Source organism: Orbicella franksi, chromosome 5 (assembly GCF_964199315.1).
Source record: "Orbicella franksi chromosome 5, jaOrbFran1.1, whole genome shotgun sequence".
Classification (NCBI taxonomy): domain Eukaryota; kingdom Metazoa; phylum Cnidaria; class Anthozoa; order Scleractinia; family Merulinidae; genus Orbicella; species Orbicella franksi.
Window position 1 is genome coordinate 25,023,758 of NC_138149.1, and position 26,838 is coordinate 25,050,595.

The following is a 26,838-nucleotide window of genomic DNA, read 5'->3' on the forward strand; positions in this document are numbered from 1 at the left end:
CTACGATGACGGCCTCAGTTTCATTTCAGTGAATTTAAGTGAACGAGAATTTCTGAAGGTGTCCCACCCGTTTACTGAACTACTCTGTTTATCTCCCAGGTATGGTCCGTTTAGATTGGACTCTTGGCAATTCTTGTACCACCAGGCGCCTGTACGCAACACAGCACAGTTGTTACTCCATCTGTCATTATCTCTGTCTTTTGTAGTAAATGCCATGTTATTATGAAATGCTAAAGCATCTCCAGCTGTACCTGAATATGAACCCACTTCAAGTCGATACTGCGCCTGCTCATCACCAATGTTAAACTTGCCATATTTGGCGTACACTTTAACGCCTTTCCAGTCCTCCAGTTCCACGCGTAGAGAGTTCGGTTTAGAGGCGGTCAGTCGGTGTATCTTGTCGTTTCCTAACCAGAACTCAGTAGTCAGCTGACCAAAGCCTGCTTTGTAGTCGTTCCATCCCCGATAGAAGTCTACCGAGCCATCTTGTCTTCTCTGAAAGACGGTCCAGCCTCCACCGTCAGTGCGCATGTCACAGTAGACAGTAAAATGTCCTCTACCGTCCGGGTTGACAGAGTACAATCCACTTTGAGTATGGCCTGATTTTAGCAGATCGGAACAATCTGATAAAAGAGAAGTGCATGTTTTAAATTGGCTTTTTAATTTAACTATAGGCATTATAAGAATTAAGTTTACTTGGTAGCTGACATTATATGGCGAGAAACTTGGGGTTTCAAGTCTTGACGGCTGGTGTAGAAAACAAAAAAAAAACAACAACTGTGTGACGGTGTGGGTCTCGCATTACTCTCCGGTTTCCTCTCTAGCAGAAGAGAGTTAAGGTGGCTTCCTTTAGTTTTACGACTGGTAATCTACGCACGCTCTCGAAAATGTTAGTGTTTTTAATTTCGATATTGTATATCGTGCCTACAAAAGGCAAAACTTATAATGAATTTGCTTGGTTCCGTCAGCGAAATTGCGATAATTTGGCAGACTGTTAATCTAACCAGTTTTTACTTAATAGAAAGGGCATAAATTTGCAAAGGTCGAAAAATCTGCCAGTGCAAATTAAACCCTCGTTTTAGGAGTTGAAAATTCATCTCCTGCCGGATTCGATGTACTATGAAGTTTTGAAAGATTTCACAGATTAAAATTCATAAAACCTGCTTACAAATAAAGCCAATATAAAAGGTGAAAACGTGTTCGTCCTGACATTTTTGATTTAAGACTCTGGACAACGATATTAACAGAGATGATTATAAACTCTATTTCATTATTGCTTATCACATTTAATAAGTTTGAGAGAAGTAAGTCTGGGAGTAATTTTGGGAATAAAAACGAATGTAAAACTAGTTTTCAAATTATAACACTAGCGTGCGAAATGCGATAAGTGATTACCAAGAGATTATCAAGGTAAGAGAGTGAACCTCCCATATAGGTCTTCTAACTAGGGTAATCCCTTTGAAGTTATTTTTAGACATGGTACCCAATTCTTCCGAGGATGCTACTCGCGCGTTGCGTGGACAACCGAAGCGACTTTCTCGAAACTACCTGAGAGGAAATGGCGGGAACGCCATTTTATATGTTTTGATTTCGTTTCAGTAGCAGATCGAGATGTTTTCTGCACTCTTAGCCGTCTTTTTGTGCGGCTGGGCTTTCGTTTGTTTTGTGCTCGTTTGGCTGTTCAGTATTTGGCTGTTTATTCGGTCGCAGGCTGTTTAATTATGCAAACTTTAACGGCAACGGTAACTAATACAATGGTTGTGTAAGCGTGCGTTATAATTCTTTGTTCATTTCTTTATCGTTGTTTACAAAAGGTCACAAAACAACAGCGTGAAATAGCCACATTCTGCATATCCGAGAGAACGTGAACTACACGACGGTCAATTCTTAAAATTTCTTTTTCGAATTTTGACGCTGTCTTACATATTCTGTTTGGGATATTTCTGACAGCATAGACAAACTGAATGAATCTAAATACTCGCGAGATTCGTGGGTTGAATATTAAGTCGTTTTTTAATCGATGTTGCCTTTGGCGTTGTTGCCGTTGCTGCTTGAACTGCTTTTGCTACTTGGACAGCGAGCGTCCTCCTGTACTTTCAACTATCTGTTTGTTCGCTTGCCAAGCTGTGTTTGCTTTGCACTCGTTTGTCTACTCATTTCTCTGCCGTTCATTCAGTTGTTATTGTTTGTGCAGGGGACATCCGTCTCTTATTTAAACTCCTATTAAAGTTTCGAAGTGTATTAAAACATACCGAGAGCCAAAGCTCCTTTGCTTGCAATCAAAATATCAAAGAAGACATCCCCACAGCATTGGAGGTTTTCCTTTGCTTTGAAACGAAACGAAAACAGGTCCTCCACGAAAAAATTCACGCAACACGCGAGTAATATCCGCGGAAGAACTGGGTACAATGTCTAAAAATAACTTAAGAGGAATTACCTTAGAGGGTCTATATGGGGGATTCACTCTCTTAACATGATAATCTCTTGGTAATTACCCTATGGAGCCATCTTAACCTTCGGACTCATACCCCTACCGTGGTACAGGGGAAGGGGGGGAGGGGGTGGACGCAACCCCCTCTGGGTTTTCGTTCTGTTAAAACAGAGCGAAATAAATTTACATTGATTAGATAGCCCTGAGCTTGCTCAACAAGGTGATACTTTTTTTGTTGGTTATGACGTCATATGGCGTCATTTGAACTCCCATTTTGGATTTTACTATTTTTTTAAAAAGTCAAGAAATAACGGAAATTAACACAAATACAAGCCACTGTGCTTCTGAAATATACAAATTCATGAATTTCTGCTATTTGATGAAGAAAACTGGAAAAAAGAAAAAAGAAAACTAAATAAACTGCAAATCCCTGAATGAAGATGCTGCTGGATTGAACGTTGAATCTCACAGGAGATCTAATCAGCCAAACTTGAAAAGTAAAACGATGAGAAGTCGAAGACTACTGCAAGGCTGATACAACGTGGTATATTTAAAATAATATTTTTAAGTTCGCCAGACCAGCCTTCTTCAGGTTTAGATGTTACTAAATTATATACATATATATATAAATGAAATTACAATATTATATAGTGGTGGCTGTGGTAACAAATATTTCGAAACCAAAAGGAGTGGCGGAAATGACGAACGAAACAAACTAGATAAAGTGAGGATAAAACGGATCTACGTAGGATACAAGTTTTACCATTCATCACGTCAATTATCTCAAAAAAAATGTTGAGTTTTGGCCAGACCTACATGAACTTTGATGGTTAGTTGACAACCTCAAAAATGATGGACATGCCAGTGACATATCAAAATTTCAGCAGAGAATGAAGAAAAACCCACTGAAAGTTTCAGCCCCTTAGAGTAAATCGTCTTCAGCAAAAATTAAAAAAAAAAAAATTATGGGGAGAAGGGGGGGGGGGGGGGGCGGTGGCATCCATCCCTACCCCCTTGTACGGTCGAGGGTTAAAAGAGTTTGATTCTAGAAATTTTATTTAGTGTTGATGGTCAGATTTTTGCCTCTATTCATTTTCAAACCCAGTGAGCCTTTAATCACAATGAGGACCAGTCAAGAGAATTTATGACTTAGAATTGTCCTTCCGCTTAAACTTTTGTTTCATATACAGTGTTTAAAAAATGTTTTATGCCTGTCAGTGTATTTAACATTGTCTTAGATTCAGACACTTATCAGTCCCTTGATCCTTTTCCGTTGCACTCTCAGGTATAATCGCTACTTTGTTCTCCATCGTTGTCAGTTATGTCCTGTTGATAGCAAGTGGCAAAGGGACGGTGCAGATTGCTTGTTACAAAAATGCACTGAGTTAATAATTTTAATAGATATATCACTCTTTGCGGCAAATCCAAAAAATGCTTTTATAGCTTACCGATACCAACCAGCTCAACTTCAACAGAACTTATTGCTTCGATGGGAAACACTCCTGCACTTGTAGCCACACAAACATAGATCCCAGCATCCTCTTCTCTCAAATCTCTTATCGTTAGTGCCTTTTCTGTTCTATCACTCCTCCCCACAGGCAGTGCTCCTTCTTGTCTTTTCCAGCTGATGACTGGTCGTGGATCACCAGTAGCGCTGCAGTTTAACGTCAAAGTATTTCCAGTAAAAACAGAAACCTTTCCAGGTGGCTTAACGGTAAACACAGGAAGGGAAACAACAACTAGCAGAGTTTTCTTTTCAACATTTCCTAAAAGGTTGACCGCTGAACAGAAGTACCAATCAGAGTCACTTTTACGGACATCGGAAATTTGTAAGACACTGTTGTTATAGTGCGCCCTCCCCTGGGGTAACTGACCTGAAGACTTCCTCCAGGTGACTACTGGCGCCGGGTATCCGATCACGTGACAAGTTGGAAGAGTGACATTACTTCCTTCTGTGACGTACGTAGGTCCCGGATGAAGAGAGACGCGAGGATGAACTACAACCAAGTAAATATAGTAGAATTTATAAATTGATAATTGTTTCCAATGGAATAAAAAAAAAATCAACTTCATAATTTGCAATAGTTTAAACTGCATTTAAATGGAACAATACTAGAGGCTACCTACATCTAGGAGTTCATTCATGACATTAAATAAAAAGTCTTCCTGCAAAAGTTCTTAATTAGTAATAGCGGAGCTCCTGCGCGCCGAAGGCATCTAAAGAATTTTGGTTGTCACATGACTGTCCGTACGTAGGTACGTAGGTCTGTCCGTCCGTACGTCAATACCTTGAAAACTAAGAGAGTAGCACCATTACCATAGCTACAACTTTGATTTTGGGCATCCAAGCTATTGTTAATTGTCAGCAGTCACAACAAGCTATTCGCTGACCAGTATCACGTGACTATATCCCGGGTTCAGGTTTAGAGCTCATCGAGGTTGTGTGTAAACTTATTGAACTTTTCATTGCAGTGTTTAAATTTCCACACTCCCTCACCATTTAATACTACTTTTCGTAGTCACAGAATCAATGCATTACATTGTAAAAACTTATTTCAGAATTTAAAATAACCAGAAACTCACCATTTACTGTTAATCGCACCACTTCCTGTGAATGCCCCAAGATGTTTGTTGCTGAACACTGATACACGCCTGAGTCACTTCCGGTCACCTTCTTTAACTCCAGCGTTCCACCTGAAACCGCTGACTGAGTGATTTGTGACTGACTATTCAGTTTACTCCACGTTAGTGCAGACTCAGGATTACCGCTTGCTGAACACTGAAACAAGGCTGTTCCACCTTCGTTCACTGTCAACGTCACAGGAGAAACAACAACAGCAGGAGATGATATCGATTTACCGGGTTCGCCTTTAGTCCCCGGCATGCCTGCGGGTCCTATTTCTCCTTTCTCGCCTTTGTTTCCAGTCTCTCCCTGTAGTCCTACAGGTCCCATAATACCTTGCTTGCCGCGCTTTCCTGGCGATCCCATAATACCTTGATCTCCCTTGTTTCCAGTCCTTCCTCTCTCTCCTCTTCGTCCCCGGGCTCCTTTGTGTCCTCTAGGTCCAGGTGGACCGGGAGGGCCTGACGAACATGTGACACCCTTTGACTGACAGAGATGTACACTTCCCTCTGATAAAAGTTTGTTGATTTTGAGAATCGTTTCTGCTTTGCGTTGAACTTCTGTTGAATTCTTAGTTGAGTCAACTTGTCGGCTGTATCTGTTGAGTTTAGAGGACTGAATTTCTGGAAAGAAAGGGTAAGTGCACTTTAAAGAAAAGTCTTGTGCTAACCAAACCTTCACGTCAATTCACAGCGCTGTAAAAATCTTAATTCGCGGTTATTGTAAATTTTCTTAGTTTTAAAATTGAGGAGCATTTAGTGTCTGTTCTGCCATCATTGCGTGAGCAGCGAGCGTTTAGTTGTCTTTAGTAACCTCAGGAGATCATCGCTACAACGGAAATGTTGTCATTTGGGCATCAGTGAACAACATATCCATTGTTTATTTCCTGATGCGGAGACTATCAAAAACAGACTGGAAGCTTGATCAAACCGAATAAGATAAGAAACTAGTTTATTACCGTGTTATTCACAGCTGGACAAAACTTCCTCTGTAATGTATTTTCTTATGAATTTGTAAACATAGGATTAAAGAAATCTTGACCTGGTAACTCTCTGCTTTCCTTGCGTCGTCACATCATAACTTAACAGAGCAAACAATAACACGTTCATTTGTTCTTTGTTTTAACTGTTGCTCTCTTCTAACAGCATTTTCTTTTTGAGGGGGGGGGGGAGGGGGCAAAAAATGATTCTGATGATTGTATTTCATGAATGCAGCACAGCTTTTAAACTCTAGGTTGGAGAAGACACACTTACCAGGAGCATTCTTAATTATTTTCATGTCTGCGTCGTTTGATGGCGACTTGACCTCGGCAACGCTTTCAAGAGCGTTTATTCTTTTGTTGTGCTCGTGTAGTTCCAGCTCAACTCGTAAAAAGCCGGCGCAGTAAAACACAATGGAGATAGCAGTAATAATAGAAGCAAAGGAAGGCATACTTTGTTTTTGGATAGCCATGATTTCGGCGATATCAATCCGTAATTCCACAACGGTATTGGAATACAAACTGCTTCAGCTGATTACGTGATATTGGGATCACGAGTTTGGGTAACTTGCCAAATGGTCTGCTAACGATGTCATGCGAGACAAAGTTGGGATGGATGTAATGTGAGCAATTTTGACCAAACACGTGCAAAAGTAAAGCCTCGCGGGGGAAACACCGAAATGGAGGTGAATTTCGCTGGGAAATGCTTTTTTTCGGATTCTGTCAGTTGATCACAGACTTATACTGTTTGGCTTCAGTTTTCGAGTCTAGGCTTAAAGTGGTACTATGAGGAAAATAGCAGCATCTTTCCTATCTAAGCCATTTTTAAACATAAACAAGCACTCTACGTGAGAAGAAAAATGCTGTTTACTATTTTCAACTCTCTCTTTTCGTTCAGAATATATGCAAATTTTTAAAATATGCAAATTGGCCAAGTGATGACGTCAACACCAATTTTGATCAAAAAAGACGAAAAAAGATGTCTCAGCCAATTTGTATCAGAAATGTTTGATTCTTAGCAGTAAGATTCTACTAAATGTGCTCCACAATACGAGCTTAACAGTTTTGTCACCATGGCAACAAACTGGGTTCCAGACCTCCTCAATGTTAAATGTTTTTCTGCCCAATATGCATGATCCAGCAAGCATATAAATATGTTAGCTTGATTTTGTGGCCTCGTTTAACGTTTTTCGAGCTGAAAATCACTAACATACCACATTGATATTATCTCCCAGAGATTTCCCCATTGGCATGTAGCCATCGCTGCGGCTTTCTGTTCACGTCCGTACGTGGATGACATTTTCAAGCAAAACACTCAAGTTTCAAAAATAAAGGCACGACTCACATGTTGTAACCGTAAAGCAGAAAATTAATCAATAAAAATATAAACAAAACGTTTTTCTTGTGTTTGTTGCAACGAAGTAAAAAAAGGCTAGCGGCGTCTTGAATCGGCGACGGGCCGGGACCGAAAAAAGCGCGCGAAAAAATCTTGGCTGACCGGAAGTGCAATTGCACTTGGGTAGCAACCGTGTAGCTTAGCAACGAGATACTTTAATGGACCCTTAAAATGTTAATACTTCGAAATTGGTCTATTCACATTTTTTGAATTTGTTCAATTCTTCGACTGTTGTTTGATTCCTGTGCTATCGTCTGATCGACATATTTTTTCGAGCGTTCGTTTTTTCATATGCGTGTGTATTTAGAGACAAAGGAGCGGGATATTTTTTTCCCCGTGGAATGGTTGGTGTAGCCAAATGCCCCGTACAAAAATAGCCTGCCCTTCCCTGTTGAATAAAATTGGCCTTACTAACCTCGTTTCGGAGTAAAAATTCTTTTGAATTACCAACTTCAATTCACAATGAGGTTAGTAAGGCTAATTTGAATACTTGCAAAAGAATTTATAATTGGCCGCCATTTATGAAAGTGGTCTATAATTTCAAATTGATGTTTGATTTTGTGGAGCTGCTAATTCCTTACAGAAGCAAGCTAGGTGCATATTTATCTTACAGAAAAGTTGCTGATCTCTACATCTACATTATGGGGATCTTGCAAGGGGAGGCATGCTCCCATCACTACAAGACATTAAATTAAAAAAAATAATAATAAAAAGCAGGGTGGGGTGCGGGGTAAAAAACCTTAAAAAGATATAATAATTATATATAATAATTTCTTGCACTATAAGGACGACGGAGAAGAATGGCAGTAGAAGCCGTGTTGTTGCTTAAGATTTGAGCAATTTACGAGGTGAGTCGAACGCTGAAGCCTCGTGCTGTTGCCAACCTTTCTCTTATGTAATACACGTTTGGATATATTGTCCATAAATCAATCAAATTTCTACTAAACAAAGCGTAAACGTTAGAAAGCAACACCAGGTATTGCTGCGCGAACTTTATTTCATTATTGCAAGATTATTTCCGGCAGAAAGTGTCAGTTCTAAATTATAAATTCCTTGCAAACTCTTAGAATTTAAAAAATGTAATTGATATATGCAAATATTATGCTACATGAACAGCTTTCAGAACCGCAGGCTTTCCTGAAAGTAATTAGTTCAAATCAGTGATGAAAGAAAACTGTGACACCCCTGACAAAAAGGTTATCTCCTGCCAATATTCAGGAGATCGGTTAGCAACAATAGCTATAGGTTATACCTCCCTACTCTACCGCTTCAAGCTAGTAAAATCTAATGTTGAGCTTCGGTCTGGTAATTCACCTGGGCTTGTTAGCATGTAGTAGCAGGCACAGTTTTCCCCTCCCGCACCCCTAGAGGGAAAAATAAAATCAAACAACACAATCAAGGCTACGAATTTATTTTAAGTAAAGCGAAAACGTAACATAGCTCAAATTGTGATTTTGAATTCTTCTTCGTTTCTGTTTACCAGCGAAGCCTGACCCAACGGCCTTTGTTTTTTTGTTTTTTTTTTGTTTTTTGTTTTTTTTTGTTTTTTGTTTTTTTGTTTTTTCATTAACTATGCTTGCGTGACCTTGCGTGGCTTTGAGTACTATAACTTTTTTTCTTGTCTCACGTAAAGCTTTACTCAGTCAGTGGACGGGGGACGATATTGTTAAGATTTGTTTTCGCTTCTAATTATTCGATCGGGAGTGGGAAAGGGGTCCTGTTTTGCGCTTGATCGTGGCGTGTTTAGTTATATTGGTCGTGTAATGCCCAGGGTTAAGGTAACTCGCCACACACGTCCGCTAAATAAACCCCGCAGTATAAAGAGGAGAAAAAAATTCTCAGGGTAAATCGTTTCTTTCCGGATTATGTGAGTAAATCACAGACTTACATTGATCGGCTTCACTTTGCAAGAATTTGGTTGCAAAGGAGGTCAATAAGATACATGTTTCAAGTGATTTTGCAAAGTATCTTCAAAGTTTTTAATTTGCGCGTGCCAACTTGCCTCTTTCGTCAATTTATTCCGAAATATCTAAAAGCGCACAATACAGCTCAATCGTCAGCGGCGCGGAGGTAGGAAAAATGAAAGATAAATCAATGAAATTGATTTGAGACGAAATGGGCTCAAAAGTCGAGTAATAAGGTCAAAAATTATTTACTAAAAATCTACTTTAGTATGGTAACATTTTGAATACTATTTGAAACATCTCACTTTAATTAATTTCTTCAAGCGACCCCGCGATTTGACTGTAAAGCATCCTGGAGAAAGTTAAAGTCAAACTTTGAAAAAAGGCTCAGAAAAACTGTGTTGTTTAATTGTTTTGAAGTGGCGTGAAACGTCGTTTGAATTGAAATATTGATAACTTCAAAATCAAATTTCTCTCGCGGGGTCAGCCTTGATAAGTTCTTCTAAACTTTATTCAAAATGTTACCAAGTTTCTTTGGTAACTTAATTGTTACACTATTACTCAAATGTTCACCGTTGAAATCATCTTAATTAAATTTTATCAATCCATTCATTTCTTCAACTATTGTGTGATCTCTGTGCTGTCGTCAGATCAACATGTGCAGCCAAACAAAAATGGAGCGAGATTTTTTTTTTTCCTCACAAGGTGGTCGGTGTAGCCAAACAACCCGTACAAAAATAGAATGTCCTACCCTGCTGAATATATTTTTACCTTGGTACCCAGTGCCGGCCACGCTTGTGTGGCGCATAATGTTTTCACGCGGTAATTTCAAATTGATATTTGATTTTGTGGAGCTGTTGACTCCATTAAGAAAGAACGCATGTGCATTTTGATTTTACCGGAACGTCGCTGATCTCTTGCACTGTAAGGATAACGAAGAGGAATGGCAGTAGAAGCCGTGTTGGTGCTTAAGATTAAAGAAATTTTCGAGTTGAGCCTCGTGCTGTTGCCAACCTTCCTTAAATATAATACGTTATGATATATTGTCAAGCGCTTAAACTTCTAACGTTAGAACGCAACACCAGATATTTGCAAACTTTATTCGTTAATGCGAGGTTATCATTTTTGGCAGTAAAAGTCATGATTAGTTCTAAATTGTAAATTCCATACAAACTCTTGCAATTTCAAATTGTCATTAATAATGGTAATTGAACTGAGTGGAGTGCAATTTGGTCTGAAATCATACGCGTTATTATATTGCAAAATCGAACTCGCCCTGCGCGCTCGCTCGATTTGAAATCACAAGTATGATTTCAGACCAAAATTGCACGACACGAAGTTCAATTGCCACTTTACTAGGTCCATTTTGAAATCGCACAATTTTATTGCCTTACATTTTAGATTTTTGGTGTATTGTTCCAGTAGCCGGTTTGTTAAAAAAAAAAAAGCGGAACCGGAAACGCCTTTACCTCTCATTTAGTATGCAAAACGATGTCATGTGACGAAAATTCATTCGAGCATGACAAAGAAACAAGCAGTTTTGAAGTCAGAACGAAAATAGCCTACTTCTGGTATAAAAGTTCAATCGTCGTCGCCTGAATCAATGATGGAAGGCCTTCCTTTCTTCTGTGGTTGAGGCTGAGACTTTTCATTGTCCTTGGAGATGGTATTTGAGTGTGCATCCTGCGTAATTCTGCGATGAATTTCTTTTGAGTTGTGAAACTCCCTCGAGTGCACGATGCGCAGTGGATAGTGATAGTGTTCTTTTTAATAAATATCGTTTAATGGCATGATTTTAAAGGATTCCAGCTCGTCATCATCTCCGTTTCTTTTTGTGACCTCGGCGTAGGACTCAATACTCAGGACCTTGTCAAGTTCTCGCGGCGCCGTTGGTTTCAAGATATATTCAAGATGGTGGGACTGGCACCGACTTCGTAAGACGTTCGTTCATTCACTGTTTTGTGCAGTGGGGCGTATTTTGACTATGTTCATTCACAGCGACAGAGTTGAGCTCTTTTGTTGCTTCGTTTGAAACTACCGGAAACCTGGAAACATCTACCCTCTTGAGATGGCTCTGAATTTGTTGTTGTGTGGTTTTCGTTTGTTTATGACGGTTTTACTGGACTCGGTATCATACGGATTTTGAGCAGTTGTTGAAGAAAAATCGCCAAAATATTCCCAAAATGGACTCTGAAAGGTAGAAACTTCCATTAAAGTAGGTCTTCAGCCTGAAGGAGCTCATAATTGTCATTCAGAAACTGTAATTAATTAAAGTCGTCAATTTTTTTTGAAAAAAACAACAATAACAACAAAGTTTTGGCAATAGTAGTTGCAAAATTCTACACAAATAGCTTATTGCCTTTCATTTTCCTGAAATTTTATTAATTACTTTAAACTAATCTTGAAATCTGATTGGTTATTTTGTTTTACTGTCCCATTCTCATTGGCTGAGAAAAAGATGCGATTTAGAGCGAAAAAAAGTGCGATTCGTGAGTAAATCGCACCACTGAGAGCTTATCAGATTGCAAGGATAACCAGTGATTTCAAAATGGATTAATAAATATGCAAATATTATGCTTGAAGTTGGCTTTTACCGCACGCTTTCTGGAAAGTGATTAGTTCAAATCAGTGATGAAAGAAAACATTCACACGTGGTGAATGGTCTCACTGTTAATATCCTCTGATTTAGTTTTGTTTTTTGAAAATGTACAAATATGAAAAATCCGTGTAACCTCGGAGAAATTACGTTGTGTTAATTGACAGTCAACTAACCATTCTTTTTTTTTTTTTTAAGATCGACTACATACTATTGTTAAAAGCCGCGATTGCGATGGGCGAAGATCATTGACATATTGACACCTGCGTCACTAACAGGATTAAATCTGTTAATGATATTCTTTCTACGATGACGGCCTCAGTTTCATTTCAGTGACTTTGAGTGAAAGAGAACCTCTGAAGTGGTGCCACCTGACTCCTCGGCTATCACGTTTATCTCCCAGGTATTGTCCGTTTAGATTGGAGTGGTGGCAACCGTAGTACCACCAGGCGCCTGTATAGCTTACAGCACAATTGGCACTAGATCTGTCATTATCTCTGTCTTTTGTACTAAACGCCATGTTATTATGCCTTGCTAACGAATCTCCCGCTGTACCTGAATATGAACCCACTTCAAGTCGATACTGCGCCTGCTCATCACCAATGTTAAACTTGCCATATTTTGCGTACACTTTAACTCCGTTCCAGTCCTCCAGCTCCACTCGCAGAGAGCTCGGTCTAGAGGCCGTCAGTCGATGGATCTTGTCGTTTCCCAACCAGAACTCAACAGCCAGCTGGCCAAAGCCTGCTTTGTAGTCGTTCCATCCCCGATAGAAGTCTACCGAGCCATCTTGTCTTCTTTGAAAGACGGTCCAGCCTCCACCGTCAGTGCGCATGTCACAGTAGACAGTAAAATGTCCTCTACCGTCTGGGTTGACAGAGTACAATCCACTTTGAGTATGGCCTGATTTATGCAGATCAGAACAATCTGATAAAAGAAATTCACATGCTTTAAATTGCCTTTTCAATTTAAGTATAGACGCCATGAGAATTAAGTTAACTACATAGTATGGCTTGTATCATGCCTGGGTTTGCACGCCGGTTTTCGTGCTTTACATTATATTCATGCGAAGTTTTCCCGTTTCTGGCGTGGGTCTAAAGAATAAGACCCAATATTCGCGTTTCGCCAAAAATGTACCATCTCTCTGCACACGTTTATAGAATGAGTAGTATATAATATGGCTTGTATCATGCCTGGGTTTGCACGCCCGTTTTTGTGTATCATATTCATGCGAAGTTTTCCATTAGTTTTAGTTCCGGTAAGCGTTTCAACTTTAGATTTCCACTTCCGGTAAGATTTGCGACTAGATTTCTGCTAAATCGAGTCTTCAGTGCTTGTAGACGACACAAGTCGATGCAGGTATGTTGGACATGGATGACAAAAACTGCGTGACTGTATGGGTCTCGTATTACCCTCTCGTGTTTCTCTCTAGCTGAAGGGATTTACGGTGGCTTCATTTAGTTTTAGCACCGGGCGCACCCTGACAATTCTGAGGACGAAAGTTCTGTAAATCTACGCACGCTGAAAGGAAAACGTCAGCGTTTTTAAACTGGCAGTGAGTAAATCACAAATAATTTGTTCGTGTTTGGGCATTTTTTTTTTAATCAGGACTATAAACAATGATTTTAACAAAGATGATTGGGAAACACTATTTTATTAGTACTTACCACATTTGATAAGTTTGGGAGAACTGGCTGTAAAAACGAGTGCAAATCTATGCTAAGCCTCAAAATACTATTCTAGCGCGTTTGACTCTAGTATTTTTGGTCAGATTTTTGCCCCTGTTTATTTATACTCCGGTTAACTTTTACAGTCCTGGGCCAAGTTGTTCAAAAGCCGGTCAACGCTAACCCAGGATTAAAAGGTAACCCAAGTACTCTTTTTTTTTTTTTTTGGTAAAAAAAATGTTGGTCACTGCCTGTGTTTTGTGTAGTTTGAGATAAGTTAAATTTAAAATTGAAGAACAAATAATATAAGCAGAAAACTTCACCGAAAACTTACAAAATTTAAATCAAAATTTTCGCTAATCCTGAGTTAGCTCGTGATCGGGCTTTAAGCAACTTAGCCCAGGTTTAGCGTTAACCGGCTTCCGAGCAACCCAGTCCTGTTTTCAACAAGTTAACCTGACAGGACCCCTTGATGCAATCGAAAACCAGCCCTTGGTCAGCAGTCAACTTCAAAGAAAACGTGACCTGGAAAAGCTCTAAACTTGAGCCCGCGATATGGTCACGTGATACTGGTCAGAGAATACCTTGTTTTGACAGGTGTCAATTGACCATAACATGGATGTCCAATATCTAAGAAGGACGCTTTAAATTAAAGGTGCATGTCTCTGTCAACCTGTTAGGTGGAGTATGGTCGCCATCTCACGAGACTCCGTCGTCGTCATCGCCGTTGACCGTACGTGCCCACGAGCAATACCGCTAGCCGTGATAACCACGAGAAAATCAGTTTAACAAATTAAAATCAGTTTTTCATGCGTCTGTCTAGTTATTGATCATGAATTTCGTCATAACATTGTCAAACTATAACTGTGGTTAGCCGAGTGGATCTGCAGAATACTTTGATAATGTTATAATGAAATTCATTGTCAACAACAGGACAGACGCACGAAAAACTGATGTAAATTTGTTTATTACGAATTGTCAGCTCTCGTCCTTGACGCATCGAATAAATTATAAAATCATGTGTCTGTCTGCTTATTGACAGTGAAAATTAGTCAATGAACGCGCGAGAATTTCTGCCGTCATCGTAAAATCATGGGTTTTCTTTTCTTTCCTATTCTGCTATGGGGCTCCGCAAAAATTATCTTCCGCCATAGCTTTTGTTTCCCGATACGAACTGGTTCAACATCAGCAGAACTCATGACCTAAACCTCACAGTCTCTGTAGTTATTCCCCAGAGTCTCGTACTGAGGTCTATTGTTTTAGGCTGAATTTTAATATATCGAAATTGGTCTATTCATTCTTGCCAATTTCCTTTGTACGCATAAGTAATCATTCCACAAATCACTTACCCCTCGGTTTTTTAACTTCAACATAACTTATTGCTTCGCTATCAAACACTCCTGCACTTTTAGCCACACAAATACAGATCCCAGCATCCTCTTCTTTTAAATCTCTTATGATAAGTGCATCATTTGTCTTGTGACTCCTTCCCACGGGCAGTGCTGCTCCTTGTCTTTTCCAGCTGATGACTGGTCGTGGATCACCAGTAGCGCTGCAGTTTAACGTCAAAGTGTCGCCAGTAGTAGCAAATACCTTTTCAGGTGGCTTAACGGTAAACACAGGAAGGGAAATCACAACTAGTTGAGTTTTCTTTTCAACATTTCCTAAAAGGTTGACCGCTGAACAGAAGTACCAGTAAGAGTCACTTTTACGGACATCGGAAAGTTGTAAGACACTGTTGTTATAGTGTCCCCTCCCCTGGGGTAACTGACCAATCGACTTCCTCCAGGTCACCACTGGTGCTGGGTATCCAATTACCTGACAGTTTGGTAGAGTGACGTCACTTCCTACGGTGACGAACTTAGGTCCCAACTGAAGAGAAACTTGAGGATGAACTGCAACCAAGTAAATATCATTAAGCCTAGTTTAATTTAGATTTCTTGATTTTCTTTTCTTTTCTTCAGGGGAAACATCTGAAATTAAGGGACTGTAGGGTTAACTTTCAGCCGAGAATCGGCAGATATTTTTAACTGGTAGCTGAGTAACGTTTAGATAACCGTCAGCTGAGATGATTGGCTTTTCCGCCTGGAAAGAAGTGTATCAGGTTGGTACCGTATATGGCTATAATGTAGTTAATGTTATCTGGAGTTTATTTTCTCGCAGAGAACAAGGAATTTTTGACACGTGATTATCATTATATGCCAAAAAATTTTGACTATTTGTTTTAGTGAATGGTCTTGAATATACAAAGGGGAGAAGACGGGGGAGGGTGGGGGCACAAAAAGCCTACTTAGGATCACGGACAAACGAACAAATCAACGGGCCCAGGTAGCTTTAGGTTTTCGGAAAGTGTTAAAAAGTGTTCGTTAAGCTTCCAAGCAGTTCGAAGTCACTCATAAGTTCTGAGAAATAATCGGATACTACTTGACCCTGATCGGCTAATGAGATGGACATCTTTGCTAAGATAATGAATACAACAAAAGCAGGTGAGAGATGAATCTTAACTGAAATTTGCCGAGATCAACTGATAGATGAAAAAATTAAAACCTCGAGTTTTAATTGACAGCCGAAAAGTTGCTTAAATTTTAATGGATATAGCAAATTGCAAATTCATGGCTATAGCACCAGAACGGCCAATAATTATCGCGTGCATCATTACCAGACTAATCTAAAAAATTCCCAATTCTTTACCAAGGTCCAAAGATCCGTAATTCCTTCCCTGTTACAATCACTTCATTGTCAAGTTTTCCCAATTTTAAGAAAAAACTGCTAGAGTTTTTAGTAAAATAATAACTGAACTGGCAAAGCCGCACACTGTTGCACTATTTATGTAACCGTATTGTCACGTACGAGGTGGCCTGAACTAAAAGCCTGATGGTTTCTAGAGGTCATCTCGCCTCACATTAAAATATTTATAATTATTATATCTATCAGTTAATACGCGCGCTGTGATTGGTCAATTTAGCGGGCCGTATTCTACTGTACGGCCCGCTGAAATTTAAAGTTGTTGTTGTTGCCAAAATGTTTCGTGATTTATCGCCAAGTGTTCTTAACATTTTTAGCAAGTAAGAGTTTAAAACTTTCTTTTACTTCTAAAATTGTGTATTGAAACCTGCTAAAGATTAAATCACTTAACAATGATGTCAAATTGAGCCGTTTTGCTTTCGAGGTGCGTCAGAAATTTGAAGCCGTTCCGCGTGAATAGAAATCGTTCCCGAGCCCGTCAGACACACAGTAGAGATGTAATAAATATCTTACTAACCTCGTTTTCTCGGTCCGTACTGTAAGTTAAGGATCCTGGTTTTCCCCATCGATTTATGGCCCAAGCGCGAAGCGCGAAACTCGGTCTGTAACTTACAGTACGGGCCTCGAACTCGGTTAGTAAGAGGTATATACTGTACATTAAGTAAAAAGGCAAATTAGACAGAATGAATGAATGAATGATAACTGAGAGTGCAGCACCACCATGCATTCCCCAAAAATACAACCTAGGGAGCATGGCAGGACGCTACTCGACTAGAAAGAAACATTATCCTTCGAACCCTTGTCATGATTGCTGCCTTTTACGGTAACTTTTTCAGTTCACCATACTATAAAATGGCTTCAACAGGTCAGGAAATGCAAAAATAGACCTAAATGGTAATTGTAGTTTTAGAGGAGCTTAAACCTGTAGCTTTCTCCAAGGAAACGCCCACCCTACATTAGCGTTAATTTAACTGGCGAAGTGTATAGAAACAGAGCGGGTGTTTCTGTTTTTCAAACTGAAAAGCGAACTTTTCGTACTCCAAAATGACAAATTTGATCTATAAAAACTGCATTGTGTAAAGCTTATTTTAGTATAATAATCAGACACTCACCATTTACTGCAAGTCGCACCACTTCCTTAGAATTCCCCAGGATGTTTGTTGCTGAACACTGATATACGCCTGAGTCACTTCCGGTCACCTTCTTCAACTCCAGCTTTCCTCCTGAAACCGCTGACCGAGTGATTTGTCACTGATTGTTTAGTTTACTCCACGCTACTGCAGGCTCAGGATTACCGCTGGCTGAACACTGAAACGAGGCCGTTCCCCCTTCGTTCACTGTCAACGTCACAGGAGAAACAACAACAGCAGGAGATGATATCGATTCACCGGGATCGCCTTTAGTTCCCGGCATACCTGCAGGTCCCATGTCTCCTTTCTCGCCTTTGTTTCCAGTCTCACCCTGTAGTCCAACAGGTCCCATAACGCCTTGCTTGCCGCTCTTTCCTGGCGATCCCATAATACCTTGATCTCCCTTGTATCCAGTCCTTCCTTTCTGTCCTCTTCGTCCCCGGGCTCCTTTGTGTCCTCCAGGTCCAGGTGGACCGGAAGGGCCTGGGGGACCTGACGAGCACATGACACCCTTTGACTGACATAGATGTACACTCCCCTCTGATAAAAGTTTCTTGATTTTAAGAATTGTGTCTGCTTTGCGTTGAGCTTCTCTTGAATTCTTAGCTGAGTCAACTTGTCGGCTGTCTCTGTTTAGTTTAGAGGACTGAATTTCTAGAAAGAAAGGATAAGTGTGTTTTTAAAGAAAAGTCTTTTACTAACCAAAGTCTGTGATTGGTGAATTTCTGATGGACAAACCTCTTGCATTGACCGTTCGTTGATTACATTGGGGGATGCGAAAGGAAGCGTTCGAAGGGAGAGTATTCGCTGATGTCAAGGAAAGCGTTCAAGGAGATTGATTACTTTGAAGTTGTTTTTGTCCTAAAACAGCGAAGAAAACATGCCATTTTGTTCGTGACGAATTTTTAAAGTCCAGGCGTTTCAACCGAATTCAAGCGAAGAGCCTGAAAACTAGTTTTTCATCGAATGATCAATACCTGGTTACTAACTTGCGGATGTCCCAAGAACGCATCAACGAACTCGCTTCCCGCAAAATTATACGGAAAATTAACTTGCGACCAGGCGGGTTTCTTTTGGGCGAACAGGGGATGAGAAAAAAAAGAATGCCTCATACATTCACGAATCGTCTGCCAACCCTTCGTTGCTTATCTGTCATTAACGATGTTATCTTGTGGCATGCTATAAATGAGAGCCAATCAGATTACACCGGAAATTCATGCGGCCGGTTGGAAGTGCGAAGACGACAAAGAGCAATGTACTTGTTTACTTTCCAGGCAAGCGAAATAGCAAGGTTGAAATGTCTCTGTTTCCGTCAAAAAACGACAAAAATGCATTGACAAAATCGTTGAAACATCATTTGATAAATGACGCTCTTCCCAGATCGCTTCGGAAGAATGGCTAAAACTTCATCTTTTAATCAGATGATCTTCCGAATGCATTCCATCTGCTTTCTCTTTAAGGACTTGCGAATAAAATCTTGAAGAGACCATATTATAGTCGCTCAAGATCACGGCCTCCGGGCTGAAATTTCGCAGTTTACGCCTTTACGAGTATTACTCCGCGGCAGCTGGGCTTCGTGTTTGAAATTGCACCGGAAGTTACATGTCTATCACGTAACCAATAAGAAAGGCGGGCTTACAGACTCTCTTGTTTTACGACCAATTAGAAAAAAGTCCAGATTCTGGACTACGGGCAGACGACTTGTGAAGTCATTGTATCAGAAGGTAGAGATGCAGTGGCCTCATGGTTAGTGCGCTCGTATCCATGTGATATCTACATATCTCAATCCCACCATCTTTCTACATGGGGCAGCACTTCACCTCCAATATGGAAACTCTAGTCTTTTTCTTATAGGAAAGGAAAAATTGATTGTCTGTTCGGTCACCATCATCGGCAAGCGTTTAGTCTACTAACTGCACGAGATAACTGAGACAGAAATACTTGATTTCGTGTTCAATCGAGATTAAAAATAGTATTTGGAGCATCCGCAGAAGACATATCCTTTGTTAATTTCCCATGATGCAAGGACTGCCAAAAAAAAAATGGACTCCATCTTTAGCTCTAAGTTTGATCAAACTGTGAAAGAGAAGGGACTCACTGTGTCAAGCTTAGCTGAAGAAAAAAATGTTTGAAGGATTGTTTTCATGTAAAAATAATTGTGGTGAGTTGAACAAAACTTGACCTGCTAACCTTCGGGTTTCTTTTCGTCTGCAAAGCACAGAACAAGCAAGAACACGTTCATTTGTTATTTGTTTTAAATCATAGCAGTTTTCGCGGTTAATTTATTTCGACCAAGCTTTGATTCTGATGATTGTATTCTTTGATTGTACCACAGCTTGTAAACTTTAGGTTACATAATACACACTTACCAGGAGCATTCTCGCTTATCATGTCTGCGTTGTTTGGCGGCGACTTGGCCTCCGCAACGCTTTCAAGAGTGTTTATTCTTTTCCTCTGCTCGTGTAGTTCCAGCTCAACTCTTAAAAAGCCGGCGCAGTAAAGCACAATGGAAAGAACAGAAATAACAGAAGCAAAGGAAGGCATACTTTGTTTTTGAACAGCCATGATTTCGGCGATATCAATCCGCAATTCCAGAACGTTAGTGAAATAGAAACTATTTCGGCTGGTTACGTGATACTGGGATCACGAGTTTGGGTAACTTGCCAAATGGGTGTAATCTGAACAATTGTAACAGGCATAGATAGGTTCGCAGGACACACATTATTGAAATACTGGTCACACACGTTTAAAAGTAAAGCTCCGCGGGGTAAAAAAACAGGAGGAAAATTTCGCTGGGAAAAAATTTTTTTCGGATTCTTTCAGTTGATCACAGACTTACACTGGCTTCTGGTTTCGAGAGTCTGGGTTTTAAGAAAGTCAATAAGGTACGCGTTTCAAGCGATTTTGCAAACTAAATTTAATTTATAGCTTTTTGTGCCAACGTTTGCCACCCTTGTCAATTCGTTCTAAAAGATCTTAAAGCCCAAATCTCCTCTCGCAGAGAACAGATTTAATCGCAGGAAGGAAAGGAGGCCAAACAAAAAATATCGATTTAATGGTGAATTTCGATTGATTTATTATGTCTCATTCCTCTAAACCTAGGAGTCACGTTAAAATGTTTATACTTCGAAATTGGTCGATTCACATTTTTTGAATTTATTCAATTTTTCGACTGTTGTTTAATTCCTGTGGTATCGTCTTATCAACATATTTTTTCGAGCGTTTGTTTTTCATATATGCACTTGTGTATTTAGAGACAAAGCAGCGGGATATTTTTTTTCAATGTGGGATGGTTGGTATAGCCCAGGTATAGCCAAATCCCCCGTACAAAAATAGCGTTCCCTTCCCTGTTGAATGTCTTTTTACCCTGGTATCCAGTGCCGGCAGTGCTTTTGGTCCACAATGTGTAATGGCGAAAATTTCAAATTGATATTTGATTTTGTGGAGCTGCTAATTCCTTACAGAAGCAAGATAGGTGCATATTTATTTTACAGAAAACTTGCTGATCTCTTACACAACAAGGACGACGAAGAAAAATGGCAATAGAAGCCGTGCGACACTTAAAAAAAAACGGTAAAATTTAGAGTTATTTAAATCAGATAAGTCTCAAAGAAGCGCTATTGTTTTCGCTATTGTTTAGTTAAACAAAGAACTGTATGCATAATAAATGTATGGGGTTATACGGAAATCTTGCCAGCGTCAGTTCTAAATTATCAATTTCAACCAAAATGTCATTGCTGTGCAAATATTATGCTGCATGAACGGCTTTTACCGGAGGCTTTCCGGAGAGTGATTAGTTCAAATTAGTGATGACAGAAAACTGTGACACCTTTGATTCACATTCTTAAATAAACTTACTCTTAAAAATCCTCTAGAGAGTAAACATTTTTAAAAAAAACTGTTTAATAAACATCTAAAAGAATTCAAATTATTCTCGCACTTTGATTTGTTGTTACTTAGGATCTCTTAGAGGACAGAGACATACACTATGTCATTGACGACGGGTTATGTATTTAATAAAATGCCATTTCCTATTTGTAAAAAGGATCGCTATTTCAATCAAGTAAACATCGTATAGTCGAAGTTTCTAGCTAATCATATGATTTAAAGCGTCAATAATAGTAGAGGGAACTTCTATTTTTAAAGGTAAAATTACAGCAATTCTTTTACCTCATTTAAGTTGATTAATCAACCTCTCATTGCGATCGAATATTTTTCTTTTTTTCAGGAAACTAATCCTGAACTTTACAATACGTTACATTACGTTACTTAATGACTTACAATACCCTGTAATTACTTACTTACAGAAAAAACTCACAACAAATTACTAAGAGACACGCCTTAACTGGTGAGAAAGAATTTCCACTTCTGTTGAAATGCCCTCTCATTCGATGTCGCAGCGATACTTTTTCTGACTCGATTTTACCCTACACTAATGAGATGAAATGACTGAAAACGAACATAGTATTATTTAGCGCGTTGATATAAAGAAAAAAATTGCCTAGCATTATCAGGTGGTTGAGGGTCAACAGGTGCTTGCCGGGTCGAGTAATTCCAAATAATACCTCTGCCTCGAAGAGAAGTAACCTCACTTTACTTACGATAGAATACCAACCGTTTGGAACTTATCCCAAAAAAAGACGTTTGCGGGCAGCTAATAAACAAATGACGTATGTTTTGACTATCAGAGGGGAAAAAGGGGAGGACGGGGGGGGGGGGGCAAATTTTTTTCATTTTGTATAATATACTGTTCCTGGCTAAAATGTTGTGTATAATTTTGTGTTGAAATATTGCCAATTTAACTTCTTCTGTGGCTTTGAACGGCAGAAGATATATTTTATTTAGCTTCTCTTTTTCGATATCGTATGAAAAAAGTTTTTTTTTTTTTTTTTTTTTTCTGAAGTGGGACGGAGATTTTCAAGGGTTAACAGCTTGTCGTATAACATCTTGCACGTTATAGTACAGATTGGCGGCGGGGGTGTAGTAGAGTCGTGAAGGAGCTTCTTCCAACTTTGAGGGATCGCGGATATAAGGCCGTGATATTCGGTAAAAAGTTGCAATTTAGCGTGTATCGAATATATATTAGAGGCTGCAGTGAGGTACAACAGCTAACCATAAAACTATATAACAAAAAATAGATTAGAAAACTAATCATTGATTTTGATGGATGAATAATTAAAAGCTATTATGAGTGTAGATCAGTGACCTGTAGATATTACCGTCACTAACAGGATTAAACCTGTTACTGGTATTCTTTTTAGGATGACGGCCTCAGTTTCATTTCAGTGAATTTGAGTGACAGATTATGTCTAAAGTGGTACCACCTAACTCCTCGGTAATCGCGTTTGTTTCCCAGGTATTGTCCGTTTAGATTGGAGTAGTGACACGAGTTGTACCACCAGGCTCCTGTGTGCTCCACAGCGCAGTTGATTCTGTCCTTATCATTATCTCTGTCTTTCGTACTAAACGCCATGTTATTATGATATGCTAACGAATCTCCCGCTGTACCTGAATATGAACCCACTTCAAGTCGATACTGCGCCCGCCCATCACCAATGTTGAACTTGCCATATTTGGCATATGCTTTAACTCCGTTCCAGTCTTCCAGCTCCACTCGTAGAGAGCTCGGTCTAGAAGCCGTCAGTCGGTGGATCTTTTCGTTTCCTAACCAAAACTCCGCAGTCAGCTGACCAAAGCCTGCTTTGTAGTCGTTCCATCCCCGATAGAAGTCTACCGAGCCATCTTGTCTTCTCTGAAAGACGGTCCAGCCTCCACCGTCAGTGCGCATGTCACAGTAGACAGTAAAGTGTCCTCTACCGTCTGGGTTGACAGAATACAATCCACTTTGAGTATGGCCTGATTTTAGCAGATCAGAACAATCTGACGAAAAAAAAAGCACATACTGTTGGTTGGGTTTTCAATAGAGGATCTGTGGACATGCAGCACAGTAATTTATCACTTACCTCTCTCTTCTCTAACTTCAACATAACTTACTGCCTCGATGTGAAACACTCCTGCACCTGTAGCCGAGCAGATATAGATGCCAGAATCGTCTTCTCTCAAATCTCCTATAGTGAGCACCTTGTTTGTCTGGTGACTCCTCGCCACGGGCAGTGCTTCTCCTTGTCTTTTCCAGCTGATGACTGGTCGTGGATCACCAGTAGCGCTGCAGTTTAACGTCAAAGTGTCGCCAGTAGCAGCAAACACCTTTCCAGGTGGCTTAACGGTAAACACAGGAAGTGAACCCACAACTAAGAGAGTTTTCCTTTCAACATTTCCTAAAATGTTGACCGCTGAACAGAAGTATGCGTCAGAGTCACTTTTATGGACATCGGAAATTTGTAAGACACTGTTGTTATAGTGCGCCCTCCCCTGGGGTAACTGACCAGACGACTTCCTCCAGGTCACCACTGGTGCTGGGTATCCAGTCACGTGGCATACCGGAAAAGTGACGTCGCTTCCTTCTGTGACGTACAAAGTTCCAGGATGAAGAGAGACGCGAGGTTGAACTGCAACCAAGTAATCGTAATTCAGCCTTGTTTGATTTCGACTTCTGGGTTTTAAGCTTTTCTTTTTCTTATTGATATGTTTTTTGATTCAAACTAAAATACAACAGAGTTTTTGACACTGCTCAAGTAGAAAATTTTCTCCTTGAAACGCTTGTTTTGATCATTGGCCTACACAGTAACTGTTTCAGTACACCGTACCATAAAATGGCGTCAACAGGCTCCAGCGTGGAACTGTAAAAGCGACGCGAATGTTTGTCGAAGTTTTAGGGAACATGAATAGTAGCTGTTTCCAAAGAAAAACAGCAAAGAGAGTTTTGTGTTTTTTAGACCAAAAACTACTCCTCGTGCTCACAGAATCACAAACCTGACTGGCTGTTAATTAACAAATCGACGTCGGTTTTTTATTCGTCTGTCCTCTTATTGATGATAAATTGCGTCATAACATTGCCAAAGTGGCTGTGGAACTGCTCCGCAGTAAACTCTTACAATGTTGTGACGCAAGTTTTCATCAATAAGAGGACAGACGTTTAAAAAACTGACGTCAATTTGTTTTATACGATAACAAAACCCCAAAATGGTCAAATGTTGGGAAAAAATGAGGGGAAAAGACGCCGTAAACTTGCCATAAAAAAGGGCAAGTGAATTTCATTCAAAATGACGCGAACATTGGCAATAGCTTTTCTTGCCTTTTGATTGGCTACTCAAAAAAGTCAATAAAATCTCATTGGTTAAAAAGTTGACAGTTTGATGGCTGAAAGTTAATTTCGCATAAATTAAAATTTTATCGTCTGTACTCTTATTGATGATAAAAATGAGCAAGTCAGCGCGCTAGAAATTAGGCAGATATTGTAAAAAAACATCATTGTGTGACAAAGAAATTACCAGAAACCCACCATTTACTGCTAATCGCACCACTTCCCGTGAATTCCCCAGGATGTTTGTTGCTGAACACTGATACACGCCTGAGTCACTTCCGGTTACCTTCTTTAACTCAAGCTTTCCTCCTGAAACCGCTGACTCAGTGATTTGTGACTGACTGTTCAGTTTACTCCATTTTACTGAAGGCTCAGGATTGCCACTGGCTGAACACTGAAACGAGGCTGTTCCACCTTCGTTCACTGTCAACGTCACAGGAGAAACAACAACAGCAGGAGATGATATCGATTCACCGGGTTCGCCTTTAGTCCCCGGCATGCCTGCGGGTCCTATGTCTCCTTTCTCCCCTTTGTTTCCAGTCTCTCCCTGTAGTCCTACAGGTCCGATAATGCCTTGCTTGCCGCTCTTTCCTGGCAATCCCACAATACCCTGATCTCCCTTGTTCCCAGTCCTTCCTTTCTGTCCTCTTGATCCAGGTGGACCGGAAGGGCCTGGGGGACCTGCCGAGCACATGACACCCTTTGACTGGCAGAGATGCACTCCCGCCTCTGATAAAAGTTGGTTGATTTTGAGAATCGTTTCCGCTCTGCGTCTAGCCTCTGTCGAGTTTTTAACTGATAGAATGTGACGGCTGTGTCGATGGGGTTTAGAAAAGTGAACTTCTGCGAAAAAAGGAAAATATATCTGAAAAACTGACTTCTACTTACAAAGCCCTTACAGCGCTGTGAAATGTAAAATCTTAATCCAGTTAGTTTAAAGATAAGAAGCATTTAAAGGAGTCCGTGCTGACATCTTTGTCGAGGGCGAGCATAAACGCACGAGACGATTGAGACGGAAATATTTAACTGATTTATTCTTTCGAGATTCATCCACAGAAATTCGAGAATCAGTTGAAAAGATATCCTTTGTTCATTTTTTGACGTGAAAGTTACCAGAAACCGACACAAAGCTTGATCGAAATGAAAAAGACAGGGATCTTGTTCCCCGTCATTGTTTTAGTCATACTTGAAGAGAGCTTTTCTGAATCACTGTCCGTGGAGGATGAATAAAGCTCGACCTGCTATATATAACCTCCTGTTTTCTTTGTGAACGGAACAAGCTAGAACACGCTCTTTTGTTATTTGCTTTGACTCTTAGCATTTTTCACAGTGTATTCAATCGGATCAAGCTTTGTTTCTGATTATTCTAACACAAATTCTAAACCTTTGCTTAGATAACATTCACTTACCAGGAGCATTCTTGGTTATCTTCATGTCTGCGTTTTTTGACAGGGACTTGGCCTCCGCAACGCTTTCAAGAGCGTTTATTCTTTTCTTCTGCTCGTGTAGTTCCAGTTCAACTCTTAAAAAGCCGGCGCAGTAAAACACAATGGAGAGAATAGAAATAATAGAAGCAAAGGAAGGCATACTTTGCTTTTGAACAGCCATGATTTCAGAGATATTCAGCAATCCGGGCTTCTACAACGTAGTGGAAACAAGTAAGAACTGCCTCCGTCCCTCACTTGGTACCGAGATCTCGAGTGTAGGTAACTTGCCAAATGGTAAGGAATTCCCCGATATTCAAGTCATGTGAGATAAAGCGGGGGCGTCTGAGAGACCGCATAGGCACGTACGCACGTGCGTACCTCTGGAAATCTAAAAAAGTATATGTTTATATCTTTATTGGCGAAAAGCGTCTGCAACAAAAAATCGTCTGATTTGACGGCGTTGTTATCATTACGTTGCTGCGATTTTACTATATGTGAAATACGTATATCAGAAACACTATTCAGTTCAAGACTGAAGTTCAAAACCTAAGCTAACGACTGCTTGCTAAGCTAGCATCAGTCATCACTACGATGATAACAAAGTTAAAAAAAAAAAACAAAAACAAAGATAGATCGGAATCTACTAATCGCAAAACAGACTTGACCTTTTAAACCCCTTACAATACTTTTTTTTTTCTTGAATTTTTTTTTTCCTGAGAGGCATGAAGAGATTGAA

General features: G+C 39.9%; 1 pseudogene across 1 annotated transcript; it reads right to left on the minus strand.

Moving 5' to 3' along the window:
* On the minus strand, window positions 1–26,782 carry LOC145487894 (uncharacterized; annotated as a pseudogene). The gene is made up of 12 exons (XR_014049462.1): window positions 26,085–26,782; window positions 24,874–25,518; window positions 23,435–23,980; window positions 22,732–23,351; window positions 19,841–20,108; window positions 17,454–18,125; window positions 14,946–15,491; window positions 12,238–12,856; window positions 6,308–6,558; window positions 5,015–5,677; window positions 3,880–4,428; window positions 1–623 (listed from the first exon to the last, which is right to left on the minus strand). The product of XR_014049462.1 is annotated as an uncharacterized LOC145487894 (transcript).
* Between the last annotated feature and the right edge of the window lie 56 nt (window positions 26,783–26,838).